This window comes from Choloepus didactylus, chromosome 10 (genome assembly GCF_015220235.1).
Source record: "Choloepus didactylus isolate mChoDid1 chromosome 10, mChoDid1.pri, whole genome shotgun sequence".
In the NCBI taxonomy this organism is placed as follows: domain Eukaryota; kingdom Metazoa; phylum Chordata; class Mammalia; order Pilosa; family Megalonychidae; genus Choloepus; species Choloepus didactylus.
Genome location: NC_051316.1, coordinates 12,722,362 through 12,736,237, shown reverse-complemented (window position 1 = coordinate 12,736,237; position 13,876 = coordinate 12,722,362). Strand labels below are relative to the sequence as shown.

General features: G+C 38.2%; 1 protein-coding gene across 2 annotated transcripts in view; it reads right to left on the bottom strand.

The window, feature by feature from the left end:
• The window catches only part of LOC119504659 (zinc finger protein 596-like), a 48,024-nt gene extending 37,959 nt beyond the window's left edge, over positions 1 to 10,065 (bottom strand). The window contains exon 1 of one of the 2 annotated variants that reach the window (XM_037797025.1): positions 9,968 to 10,065. The gene's annotated coding sequence lies outside the window, so the exon portion shown is untranslated. The remainder of the gene's footprint in view (positions 1 to 9,967) is intronic. The other variant, XM_037797021.1, reaches the window with a different exon arrangement.
• Positions 10,066 to 13,876: the final 3,811 nt, after the last annotated feature.

Here is a 13,876-nt window from a genome sequence, read left to right as displayed (position 1 = left end):
CTGACACGTCTTTCTTATCTTGCAGAGTCAGAACTTCAGATGACGGTGCTCATTAGGGCTCTGATTTATGTTCCAAGGTTTCACCTACATTTTCCTCTCAGTCTTGTGTCACATGCAGCACTCGTGTCATTTCAGACTCCTCAAGTGTTCATCCAGCTTCTGCCTGCCTGACCTTTTCATTCTGATTTAGGATGGAAGGAGATCAGCTACTTTGTCAACACTGTTGAAGAATTCATCCAAGAAATATCTGGCATCAGCCCCTTCGGAGGTTTTCTTTCCTACTTGGGTGTTCTAGAAACAGATTCTGCAACACAGAGCTGTCTTTCACTACCTCACTTCTATTCCATTTGTAGCCAGAGGTACCGAGGCTTTCTGAGATTCCTGTGGTTTTTATTAGGGCCACGGAGCTCTCAGTGGCACTCATTATGCTGATGTGTTGCCTGTTGTCATTGTCATGGGCATTTGAATTTTTGTATTTCCTTTCCCCAAAATGAGGTTCAGCTTGGCGTTGTTTTTAGCTACCCCAAGACTTGAAAAGGTGGATGTTGGCAGGGAGCAAGACACCTGTTTCTATGCCTAAGACAGGAGATTGGTGGGTCATGGTGGCCTCCACCACAGGGCCAGCACTGAACATCAGAAGGAGGGTCCAGCAAATGAACAGGAGTGGGGAACAGACTTTTTTTTACTCCTTCTCTTCTTTCTGTCCACATTGGAACTTGGACATTGGACTTTTATCCCTACCTCCACCCACTAAGCCCATGCCAATTCCTGGCTGATGCTCTGGATGCATCTTAATGGCACATCTGTGACATGATGCTTGACCCAATACCACAGGACTCACTCTGAGGCAGCCCCTTCTACCTAGAATCCCTTCTCTACAGTGACCTTCTGTCCCTGTCTAATCAAAATATTATTGAATTTACTGAGACTCAAGTAGGATGACTTTACCGTGTCACACCACTAGTTCGTAGTGGGGTAGGCCCCCAATCAGGTTTCCCCAAACTGGGGTGTGGGGGAAACAGGAGTCTCAGGAGCCCAGCAAGGGGGACTGCTTAACCTGTGAGGGTGATTATGGCTTCTGCCCCACAACTTTAGACCCTGGCCATTCAGAGCCCCACTCCATTCATGGTTCCCACGGTGATGGTAAACAAACCTCAACAAACTTTCTTTATTTTTGCATAAGTGTGGCTAAAGATTTCTTCTTGTTTGTCCTTTATCAGCTTTATATATGGTGCCATTTTTCCATTTGTTAATTTTTCTACATATTATTGTGAATTTTATTTGACTGCAGGCATTCAAGCTTAGGATGATGTTTATTAACAGAAAAATAGCAATGATTAGACTACAAAGATCCTTGTATTTACAAAAGAAGTTTTGCTGGAAGACTACTTCCTTGAATAATGCCCATTAATTCCTATTACCCATTATGGCTGAGATGAGGTTTTTTAAAAGAATAGACCTGAGAAAAAAATCTAAGAATGCAGGAATTAAGACAAAAATAACTCAATGTTGATCCTTATTTCTGGAAGGGTATGCAATCTGTGGATTTCATTCTTATAACTGACTCATGATAGCTCCTACTATGTTCAGTGAATACAGTTCCTAGGGAGGGAAAAAGTAAATGAATGAGAAATGTGAATATTTTACTCTGAGAACAAAACATTCTCTGTATTTACAAAGGGCTCTACATCAAGGAATCTGAGTGTGGTAGGCAAGAGATAAATCAATTGAAAAATAACAGACACCTCTACGATTTTCTTTTTGTAAATGTTGCTCACCAATGTATCTCCCAGAATCTTCACCTCAATAAGCTAAGGTCACCAGCACCTAAAATGAGCTGAGGTAAATAATGCGCACACACTACAAGGTGTAAGCAACTTGATATGAAGCTGAACAGAATGAAATTTGGTCAGTAACTGTCCCAGCCATCATCTATGTATATGGGGTGTATATTAAGCTTCCCCTGCCTTTCTCTCACCATCCGTATACAAAAAGGCGGCAAACAACCTCATTCAGGTGCTATGATAAGGGTAGTTCAGGAACCAAGTAAACCTGCAGAATAATACCTATGCTCTATGTTAGTTTTTTTTTTTAATTCATTTTATTGAGATATATTCACATACCATGCAGTCATACAAAACAAAGCATGCATTTGATTGTTCACAGTACCATTACATAGTTATGCATTCATCACCAAAATCAATCCCTGACACCTTCATTACCACACACACAAAAATAACAAGAATAATAATTAAAGTGAAAAAGAGCAATTAAAGTAAAAAAGAACACTGGGTGCCTTTGTTTTTTTCCTTCCATTTTTCTACTCATCCATCCATAAACTAGACAAAGGGGAGTGTGGTCCATACGGCTTTCCCAAACACATTGTGGCCCCTCATAAGCTACATTTTTATACAATCCCTGTCTTCAAGATTCATGGGTTCTGGGTTGTAGTTTGATAGTTTCAGGTGTTTACTGCTAGCTACTCCAATTCACCAGAACCTAAAAAGGGTTGTCTATATTGTGCGGAAGAGTGCCCACCTGGATGACCTCTCAGCTCCTTCTGGAATCTCTCTGCCACTGTAACTTATTTCATTTCCTTTCATTTCCTTGACCCTTTTGGCCAAGATGTTCTCCATCCAATTCCTCCCCAGGAGTCATATTCCATGTTGCCAGGGAGATTCTCTCCCCTGGGTGTCAGATCCCACATAGGGGGGAGGGCAGTGATTCCACCTGCCAAGTTGGCTTAGCTAGAGAGAGAGGGCCATATCTGCGCAACAAACAAGTATTCGGAAGGAGGCTCTTAAGCACAATTATAGGGAGGCCTAGCCTCTCCTTTGCAGCAACAGTCTTCCCAAGGGCAAGTCCTGTGGTAGAGGGCTCACCCATCAAACTGCCAGTGCCCTATGTCTGTGAGTACATCACCAACCACCGAGGTGGGGAAGCCCAATACCCCTGCATTCTCCACCAGCTCAAGGGGGCTCTGCATATTTTTTCATTGTTTTTTTCCTTTAATTTTTTTTTTAAAAAAATCAACTATATAAAAATTTTTTTTAAAAACATATGATAAAAAAACATTTCAAACCATAACAAGGGAGTAAGAAAAAGACAACTAACCTAAGATAACTACTTTACTTCCAACATGTTCCTACTCTACCCCAAGAAAGTAACCTAATATAGTAACATTTCTGTGAACTTGTTCCCACTATACCCATCAGAAATTAACAGACCATAGTCATTCCTGGGCATACTCAGAAAGTTAAATTTACCCACGATAGCTTATAAGTTCTTATTGGGTTATCATTCCCCCCTTCCTTAATTGCTCTCTATCACTAGTTCCCCTACATTCTACATTATAAACCATTTCTTTTACATTTTTTAATGTTCACATTAGTGGTAGCATATTTCTCTTTTTGTGCCTGCCTTATTTCACTCAGCATTACGTCTTCTAGGTTCATCCATGCTGTCATATGTTTCATGACATCACTCCTTCTTACTGCCGTGTAGTATTCCATCGTGTGTATAAACCACATTTTATTTATCCACTCATCTGTTGAAGGACATTTGGGTTGTTTCCATCTCTTGGCAATTGTGAATAATGCTGCTATGAACATTGGCATGCAGATATCTGTTCATGTCACTGCCTTCAGATCTTCTGGGTATATATCAAGAACTGCAATCGCTGGATCGAAGGGTAACTCTATATCAAGTTTTCTAAGGAACTGCCAGACTGACTTCCAGAGTGGCTGAGCCATTATATAGTCCCACCAACAATGAATAAGAGTTCCAATTTCTCCACATCCCCTCCAGCATTTGTAGTTTCCTGTTTGTTTAATGGCAGCCATTCTAATTGGTGTGAGATGGTATCTCATTGTGGTCTTAATTTGCATCTAATGGTTAGTAAAGCTGAACATTTTCTCATGTGTTTCTTGGCCATTTCTATTTCCTCTTCAGAGAACTGTCTTTTCATATCTTTTGCCCATTTTATAACTGAGCTGTCTGTACTACTGTCATTGAGTTGTAGGATTCCTTTATATATGCAAGATGTCAGTCTTTTGTCAGATACCATGGTTTCCAAATATTTTTTCCCATTGAGCTGGCTGCCTCTTCACCTTTTTGACAAATTCCTTTGAGGTGCAGAAACTTCTAAGCTTGAGGAGTTCCCATTTATCTATTTTTTCTTTCGTTGCTTGTGCTTTGGGTATAAAGTGTAGGAAGTGTACACCTAATACAAGATCTTGAAGATGTTTCCCTACGTTATCTTCTAGGAGTTTTATGGTACTGTCTTTTACCTATGGAGACCTTTGATCCACTTTGACTTAATTTTTCTGTAGGGTGTGAAGTAGGGGTCCTCTTTCATTGTTTTGGATATGGATATCCAACTCTCCCAGCCCCATTTGTTGAAAAGATGGTTATGTCCCAGTTCAGTGGCTTTGGGGGCCTTATCAAAGATCAGTCAGCCATAGATCTGGGGGTCTATCTCCAAATTATCAATTTGATTCCATTGATCAATATGTGTATTTTTGTGCCAGGACCATGCTGTTTTGACAACTGTGGCTTTATAATAAGCTTCAAAGTCAGGGAGTGTAAGTCCTCCCACTTCGTTATTCTTTTGTAGAGTTTCTTTAGCAATTCGAGGCATCTGCCCTTTCCAAATAAATTTGATTACTAGCTTTTCAAAGCCTGCAAAGTAGGTTGTTGGAATTCTGATTGGGATTGCATTGAATCTGTAGATGAGTTTGGGTAGAACTGACATCTTAATGACATTTAGCCTTCCTATCCATGAACATGGAATATTTTTCCATCTTTTAAGGACCCCTTCTATTTCTTCCAGTAGAGTTATGTAGTTTTCTTTGTATAGGTCTTTTACATCTTTGGTTAAGTTTATTCCTAGGTACGTGATTTTTTTAGTTGCTATTGAAAATGGTATCTTTTTCTTGAGTCTCTTCAGATTGTTCATTTCTAGCATATAGAAACACTACTGACTTATGTGCATTAATCTTGTATCCCGCTACTTTGCTAAATTTATTAGCTCTAGTATCGGTATCATCGATTTCTCAGGGTTTTCCAGATATAAGATATCATCTGCAAACAATGACAGTTTTACTTCTTCCTTTCCAATCTGGATGCCTTTTATTTCTTTGTCTTGCTGGATTGCCCTGGCTAGCACTTCCAGCACAATATTGAATAACGTGGTGACAGCGGGTGTCCTTGTCTTCTTCCTGATCTTAGAGGGAAGGCTTTTCAGTCTTTCACCATTGAGTATCATGCTGGCTGTGGGTTTTTCATATATGCTCTTTATCATATTAAGGAAGTTTCCTTCAATTCCTACCTTTTGAAGTGTTTTTATAAAAAGGGATGTTGGATTTTGTGAATGCTTTTTCACCATGTATTGAGATGATCATTTGATTTTTCTCTTTCAATTTGTTAATGTGTTGTAATATATTGATTGATTTTCGTATGTTGAACCATCTTTGCATGCCTGGAATGAACCCCACTTGGTCATGGTGTATGATTTTTTTAATGTATCTGTGGATTCGATTTGCAAGTATTTTGTTGAGAATTTTTGCATCTATATTCATTAGGGAGATAAGTTTGTAGTTTTCCTTTTTTGTAGCATCTTTGCCTGCCTCTGGTATTAGATTGACGTAAGCTTCATAAAATGAGTTAGGTAGTGTTCCATTTTCTTCGATGTTTTGAAACAGTTTAAGTAAGACTGGTGTCAGTTCTTTTTGGAAAGTTTGGTAGAATTCCCCTGTGAAGCCCTCTGGCCCTGGGCATTTATTTGTGGGACTGATTGGATTTCTTTGCTTGTGATTGGTTGGTTAAGGTCCTCTGTTTCTTCTCTGGTCAGTCTAGGTTGTTCATATGTTTCCAGGAAGTTGTCCATTTCCTCTTCCTTATCCAGTTTGTTGGCATACAGTTGTTCATAGTATCCTCTTATAATTTTTAAAATTTTTTGGGAATCCACAGTAATGTCACCTTTCTCATTCATTATTTTGTTTATATGGGTCTTCTCTCTTTTTGATTCTGTCAGTCTAGCTAGAGGCTTGTCAATCTTGTTCATCTTCTCAAAGAACCAACTTTTGGTGTTATTTACACTCTCTATTGTTTTTTTGTTCTCTATGTCATTTATTTCTGCTTTAGTCCTTGTTATTTTTCTTCTTCTTCTTGGTTTAGGAATTATTTGCTTTCATTTTCTAGCTTCTTCAGTTGATCCATTAGTTCTTTGATTTTGGCTCTTTCTTCCTTTTTCATATACGCATTTAGTGCTATAAATTTCCCCCAGTACCACTTTTGCTACATCCCATAAGTTTTGGTATGTTGTGTTTCATTTTCATTCATTTCTATATATATATAGCAATTTCTCTTGCTATTTCTTCTTTAACCCACTGATTGTTGAGGAGCATGTTGTTTAACCTCCAGGTATCTGTGAATTTTCTAAGTCTCTGATGGTTATTGACTTCTAATTGTATTCCATTTTGGTCAGAGAATGTGCTTTGAAAATTTCAATATTTTTACATTTATTGAGGATTGTTTTATGTCCCAGCATATGATCCATCCTGGAGAAAGTTCCATGAGTACTAGAGAAGAATTTGTGTCCTGGTGATTTGGGATGTAATGTTCTATATATGTCTGTTAAATCCAATTCATTTATCACATTGTTTAGGTTTTCAATTTCCTTATTGGTCTTTTGTCTGTTTGATCTATCTATAGGAGAGACTGATGTTTTGAAGTCTCCCACAATTATTGTGGAAACATCAATTGCTTCCTTTAGTTTGGCCAGTGTTTCTCTCATGTATTTTGTGGCACCTTGATTGGGGGTATAAGCATTTATGATTGTTATTTCTTCTTGCTGAATTAACCCTTGTATTAGTATGTAGTGGCCTTCTTTGTCTCTCATAACATCCTTGCATTTAAAGTCTATTTTATCTGAGATTAATATTGCTACTCCTGCTTTCTTTTGGCTGTAGCTTGCATGAAATAATTTCTTCCATCCTTTCACTTTCAATTTCTTTGTGACCCTGTGTCTAAGATGAGTCTCTTGTATGCAACATATTGATGGTTCATTTTTTTGCTCTGGAGAAGCTAAGAGAGAACAAACACCCCAGGAACTAAGAGTGACATTTTTGAGGAGTTGCGCCCTAGAGAGGAACGTCCTGGTAGAAAGCCATTTTGAAACCAGAACTTTGGCGCAGACATCAGCCACGTGCCTTCCCAGCTAACAGTGGTTTTCCGGACACCAATGGCCATCCTCCAATGAAGGTACCCAATTGTTGATGTGTTACCTTGGACACTTTATGGCCTTACGGCTGTAACTGCGTAACCAAATAAACGCCCTTTATAAAAGCCAATCCACTTCTGGTGTTTTGCATTCTGGCAGCATTAGCAAACTAGAACACCACCCTACAGAACTGCAATTAAGAAACACCTGGTGATAAACCAGTTTCATTCTAATACAGAGATTTATGAGAATGCACCAACATACCATTCTAATCTATGTATTCTGCTCCCCACTGTAAACACAACCCTATGTAAAATGGAAACTTAACACACGCCAATCAGAACATTCCCTCCCTTCTTTCTGCATATGTCCTATATAAACTTGCCCTTTCCAGTCCTTCAGTGGAACTCCTTGCCAGTTTTATCATGCAACTGACCAATCTGCAAATTTCTTTTTGCCCAAATAAGTGAATTAAGATTTTTTAAATGCCTTAGTTTATCTGTGATAGACTCTGGTGTCTGAAGTGAAAGACAAGGAGACTGCTGGCAGCCCCCATGAGCAATGGGTAACCAAGCAAAGCTATTTTGTGTTCACTGCTTTCTAGCTGCATGTCAAGATCATGGATAAGTCCCTCTTAGAACCAAGCTTTGTATCATGCTGAGTTTTTTGGACAAATTAAACTGTACAGAGAGAAAGATCCAAGATGGCAGATTAGGAGAGACAGAGCCGAGAATTCTGTGAAAAACACTAGATGGAAAACAGAAAGTGCTCCAGAATAGTGGTGCCAGGGTTCCACCAGCTGGGCAGGGACTTATATATCCATACTGATTGAGCACTTGGAGAAACTGAGAGACTGCATTTGGAGTCGTGTGTTTGATCCAGAGAGCCACTGGGAAAACAGCAGAGGGATTCGTGTTGCAGTGGGGGAGAAACCGAGAGACTGTGTGCCTTCCATGCCCTGGGCACCTGCCTTGGTATCTGGTGGGTTGATAGCCCTTTGCATACCCACAGCTGAAGGCCACCAAGCCAAAGGCAAGTTACTGCAGCAGGTGGACATTCATGGAAGTGAGTAGTTTCCACACCCCATGCAGCCATCTTTGCAGCAGGCTTGGAGATACCTGTTTGTAGTGCCATGGCAGAATGCTTCCTTAAGCAAATTAGGGATTTGGCTGGCTTATGACAGCAAACACTTCTCTGCAGCAGCCTGCTGGGTGCACAGCCTAGAGGCAGGGGTGTTGCACAGAAATGCCAGGGGCCCTACACCAAGCCAAAGGACTTGTGGGCCATGGCAGAGAAGGACTGTGGGGAGTCTGAGCTGAAGGGTTGGATGTGTGCTGCAGTCCCAGGGCATTCCAGCCACAGCCCCAGGAATGGCTGAGAGTACTGGGTTTTAAAGCCCTCTTCCCTGCCAAATTGCACAGGGCACACCCCCCCACCCACAGGGCTAGTGGTCCCCAATGCACATGGAAAATTGGTGCACTGATTGGACATCCACATGGTTTGGACCCCCACTCACTGCATAAATGAAGTTGGGGAGAATTGGATTGACAGTAAGAGGTGGGTCAGGAGTGCCATCTGCTGGTAGGTCAGGGAAAGTGCACTGCACCAAGCTGTAGCTCTGTCAAATTACAGATAATTGTTTAAATAAGCCTGCATATCCTAAAAGAACCCTATCAAGTTAAATGCTAAGAGGCCAAAAACAACAGAAAATTATAAAGCATATGAAGAAACCAGAAGATATGGATAATCCAAATGCCCAAATTACAAAATCAGAGGAGATACAGAACTTAGAGCAATTAAAGAAGTTAATAACAAACACAATACCATGGCTCAGGATATAAAGGATACCAAGAAGACCCTAGAAGAACATAAAAAAGAGTTTGCAAGAGTAAATAAGAAAATAGAGGAGCTTATGGAAATAGAAGAATCTGTTGATCAAATTTAAAAGATTCTTGATACCCACAGCACTAGATTAGAGAAGTAGAGGAATGAATACACAAACTTGAAGAAAGTAGGTTGAAAAATGGAAGCACAAAAGAATAAACAGTGAAAAAAACTGAAAAATTTGAAGTGGATCTCAGGGATATGGACAACATGAAGTGCACAAATGTAAGAATCACTGGTGCTCCAGATGGGGAAGAGAAGGGTAAAGGACTAGGAAGAATATTCAAAGACATTGTTGGGGAGAATTTCCCAACCCTTTTACATGACATAAATACACAAATCACAGATGCTCAATGAACTCCACACATAATACACTGAAACAAACCCACAACTAGAAGTCAATAACCATGAAAGATCCAGAACATCCACAAATATCTGGAGATTAAACAACACATTCCTAAACAATCAGTGGGTTAAAGAAGAAATAGCAGGAGAAATCACTAAACATCTAGAGATGAATGAAAACGAGGTTTTCATGGAGTTTTGACCCACCCAACTGTTGGGGGGGCCCTTCTGACTATATTATTTGAGGTATGACCCCGCCCACTCAATGTGGGTCTTAATTAGCTTACTGGAATCCTTAACAGACCTCAGGGAGAGAGAGAGCTCAGAGCCAACACAGACCCAGATGCCTGGAAATGCAGAGAAAGCTGTTTGGTGATGATAAGCTATGAGATGAAGCCCAAAGTTTGCCCCAGAGAGGCTAAGAACCCACAGATGCTTAAAGAGAAAGCCACTGGAATCGGAAGCTGGAAGCAATGCAATCCAGGATCAAAGGCCCAGAAGACAACAGCCACGTACCTTCCCAGCTGGCAGAGGTGTTCCAGACTCTACTGGCCTTTCTTCATTGAAGGTATCCTCTTGCTGATGACTTAGTATGGCTTTAGATCTGTAAATCTGTAAGATAATAAATCCTCTTTATAAAAGCCAATGCATTTCTGGTATATTCCACTTTGACAGCTTTAAATGAAACAACTAAACCCAATGTTTTTTAAAAAACTCTAGTTCCCAGAATTTAGGTAAACCTTTGGCAAACATAACTGGTGTAATATTGTTAGTTAAATAAAAAGTTATATTTTCTGAGCTGCCTATGTTAAGTACAGTACAAAACATACAATTTTGTACTAATTGGGTATAATCTTACTAAACTTAAACACTTCACTGATCAAATAAGCTAAAGCATTATGTCTGGATGTTTAAAATGATAAAAAAGGTGAATTTGTGCTTAATTAAACTGAGTTATTACACTGAAAAACTTTATTCACAAATGTGAAGGATAAAACCTGAACAGATAATAGTTTGGGAAGAAAAGGAATTTTATGATGAACTTTGGCTAAAAGTTTACAAAATATTTTATATTTTTATCAGACAATATCCTGATGCAAAATTAGAATTTGCCTTTCTCTGTGTAAAAATGACAGAATTTTCTTGGATTATCAGTCTGCTCTTAGTAAGAAACTGTAAAAGGTTCTACTCAAAATGTAAGTAATCTGCCTAGAAAGATTCTGTATGTTATGAGACTAATCTCCAGTGCTTTATATTGACTTCATTATCTTTACTGTTTCAGGTAAGTCTTTTCCTTTTGAAAAAATAAACTTTTTGTTTTTTGTGTGTGTGCATTTTTTTTAATAATCATGTTAATGCCTCTATTCCCTTTTGAAAGCTTTTATGGTCACTTTGGTTAAATAGGGAACCCAGTAATCATATTCAACAAAATGTTCGAACCTGACAACTGACAACAGACAACAGTATAGTATTATTAGTCATAATTTCAGTTATTCTTAACATACATGGTTAATGAACTCTCATTAGATCATTCACTTTTGTAAAAGCACAATAAGTAAACCACTGTCATTTTAAGTCTAAAAACTCTTCCAACCAGTTGTAGGCCAAAGTGCTTCCTCTTAAACAAAAGAATATCTCAGAGACTCATGGAAAGGACTGTGCCAGCTATTCTGGGGAAAGATGTCTAACAAATTATTAAATAAATTTAAAACCATATCAATGAACTGAGTCAAGATTTTTGCAGAATTCTAGTGAAGAAGCTGATGGACTCAGGAGATTTCTAACACAAGATCGAGCAGGACAAGGGTTTAATGCTGAGGTATGATTATGCATTTTGTTTGGATTTTTGATGTTTTAATGTTCTATTTTCTAAATATATGGGATACCTTACTCTTTTGCCTTAAGCAATCCTACAATTGGTAAAACATTAATCTCTTTCTCTCTGCCTGATCCCACCAGAATTGCAAAACTATTACTGAATACTCTTATTTTTTATGGCAATATAATTACTTGCCTAAGTTCAATTAGAATCAGTTCTCTTCATTAACAGGACATAATTGGAGACACTGGTACCAAGGTTTTGATTGGGACTTCATGCTTGAGAATGATGCTCAATTAATCAATGAACTAAGATGGTTGGCTGATCAAGATGACACTGAGTAATCCTTCAGAACGTGATGGACTAAAGAGTGAAGAAACAAATGAGAAACATATAAATTCTACTGAAGAGTGAAAATGGAACCCCTAAATAAACTAGTCTGAAACAACTTAATCCAGAAATATTTTAAATTAATAGTGCAGAGAGATCTATTGTAACTTTTAGCAATCCCAACAGGAAAACAAACTACTTGTTCCAACTATGCTATTGACAGAAAATACTCCGTAAGTCTCTAATGATAGATAAACACAATATGTATCTTTTTCATATCACCCAGTGATTTAGACTAAAGATCTAGTTATTATATTCAGAATTCAAGAAATTATCCAAGGTAAAAACTACTTGTAAAAATTATGTAATTCAAGGAAACATTGTTATCTTAAGCCTTATATAATATTGTAATTTGCTTACATCAATCCCTGGATTTGGGTCAAAATACTTAATGATATTTTCATTGGAAATAACTGGGAGTGGAGATAAGTTTTTGTTAGTTGTACAGTGTCAGATGAGGAATGGTTCTATCTTAATTTTGCAATATACCATGTTTGCTGGTGCTATTTTCATACAGGGAAGCAACAGCCTTGCAGAAAAATAGGAAATCATCTAATAATAAAATTATTATTTATAAAATAAAAATTTAAAAAACATTCAACTTCTCCATTAAAAAAAAAATCCAACCTGAGATTCTACATGAAAACTTCCAGCAAAGCAAACTTTAAAAGATCTGTATGGTAAATCACCATTCTTGCTGCACCTATGTGAAAAATCAGGCCAATCTAATGATGAAGAATAATCTTTCTTGGTATGAACTTTGATCAAAAGGATGGTGATTGTAGAGAGAAATGTTTCAATAGGAAACTACAGCACACTCCTGTGGGTTGTCAGATTTTACTCCTGATGATTTTGTAACCTATCTGTAACTAGTGATCTTTGTCTACCCTAAATGCCAGTCAGATAGCTAACTTACGGTCTTTTGTACATCAGAAGTCAAACATGATCTACCATAATACAGGGTTTCACCGTTTAACGTGCACCATCACATCTTTGCTAGGAAATATGACCTGGAGTGATACATAATACCTAAGATAATGCCATATTGCTTTAACACCACCATGAATGCTTTACACATCCTGCAGCCTTAATTAAATGAACAGCTTAACCTCAGTGGTCTTGCAAAACAGAGGGCTCTAGATACCCTGACTACCCATGAACAATGTTGCTTTTATGTCAGTAAGCCTGGTACAGTGACACATAACCTAAATTTTTTAAAGGACCAAGTTAAAGGTATTTCATGGTATCAGTCAGAGTGAAACATTTCAATGGACAGACCTATTTCCTGATCTAGGTTCTTAGTTTAATGGAATATAAGGACAACTAGTACACCTTGGATTTACAATTTTAATTGTGATTATTAGTTTATATGCTTTTATTTCTTTTTGTACAAACCATGTTTCCAGATTCTGTTAAAATTCCTTGTCACCCTCAAGACAGATGGTTGCTTCTAAGATAGCTAATCAAAAGAAAATGAGAGAGGAATGGGACTGTTTCTAGTGGACCAAGATTAAAAATAAAAATAAAAATAGACAATTTGACTCAGAAATGATTGTACATGTAAGTGCTGAATTGAGTAAAAAACCCTGTTCCAAGAGTCTTAAATGTAATTTAACAGTCACTGCAATCTAGAAAGAAAAAGAAACAAAATGACTGAAGAAGCCTACTGGACAAAAAAAAAAAGAAAGAAAGAAATCAATGGAGATGACCAAAAGGGGGTACAATTAAGTAAAAGAAAATGGTCACCTGCATTGGGCATTGGAGGAGGGACCACTTTCTGAGAAAGCATTTTCCAAAAGACAAAAATAACTTACATGCAGGAGCTTTCTGGGAAAAAAAAAAAAAGGGACAATGGAATGCACTTTCCAAAACTGCAGATATGCAACACCTGATGATGAACCAATTTGGGTCCAGTAGGGATAGCTTATCAGAAAGAACAAGGATACCATACTAGTCAATGTATATCTGCTTCCCACTCCATAAGATTCCATTATGTAAAAATGGAAATGTAGCATCAGCCAATCAGAACATTTTCTTGCTTCCACATTTGCCCTATATGTGCTTCCTCTTTCCAGTCACTAGGTGGAGCTACTCACCACTTTCAGTCTGGCACTTCCCATTTGCAATTGGCTTGTTGCCCAAATAAACTTTAACAAAATTTTCAAAATGCTGCAGTTTATCTTTGACACCTTTAAGGAAGACAAAAAGTAAAAAAT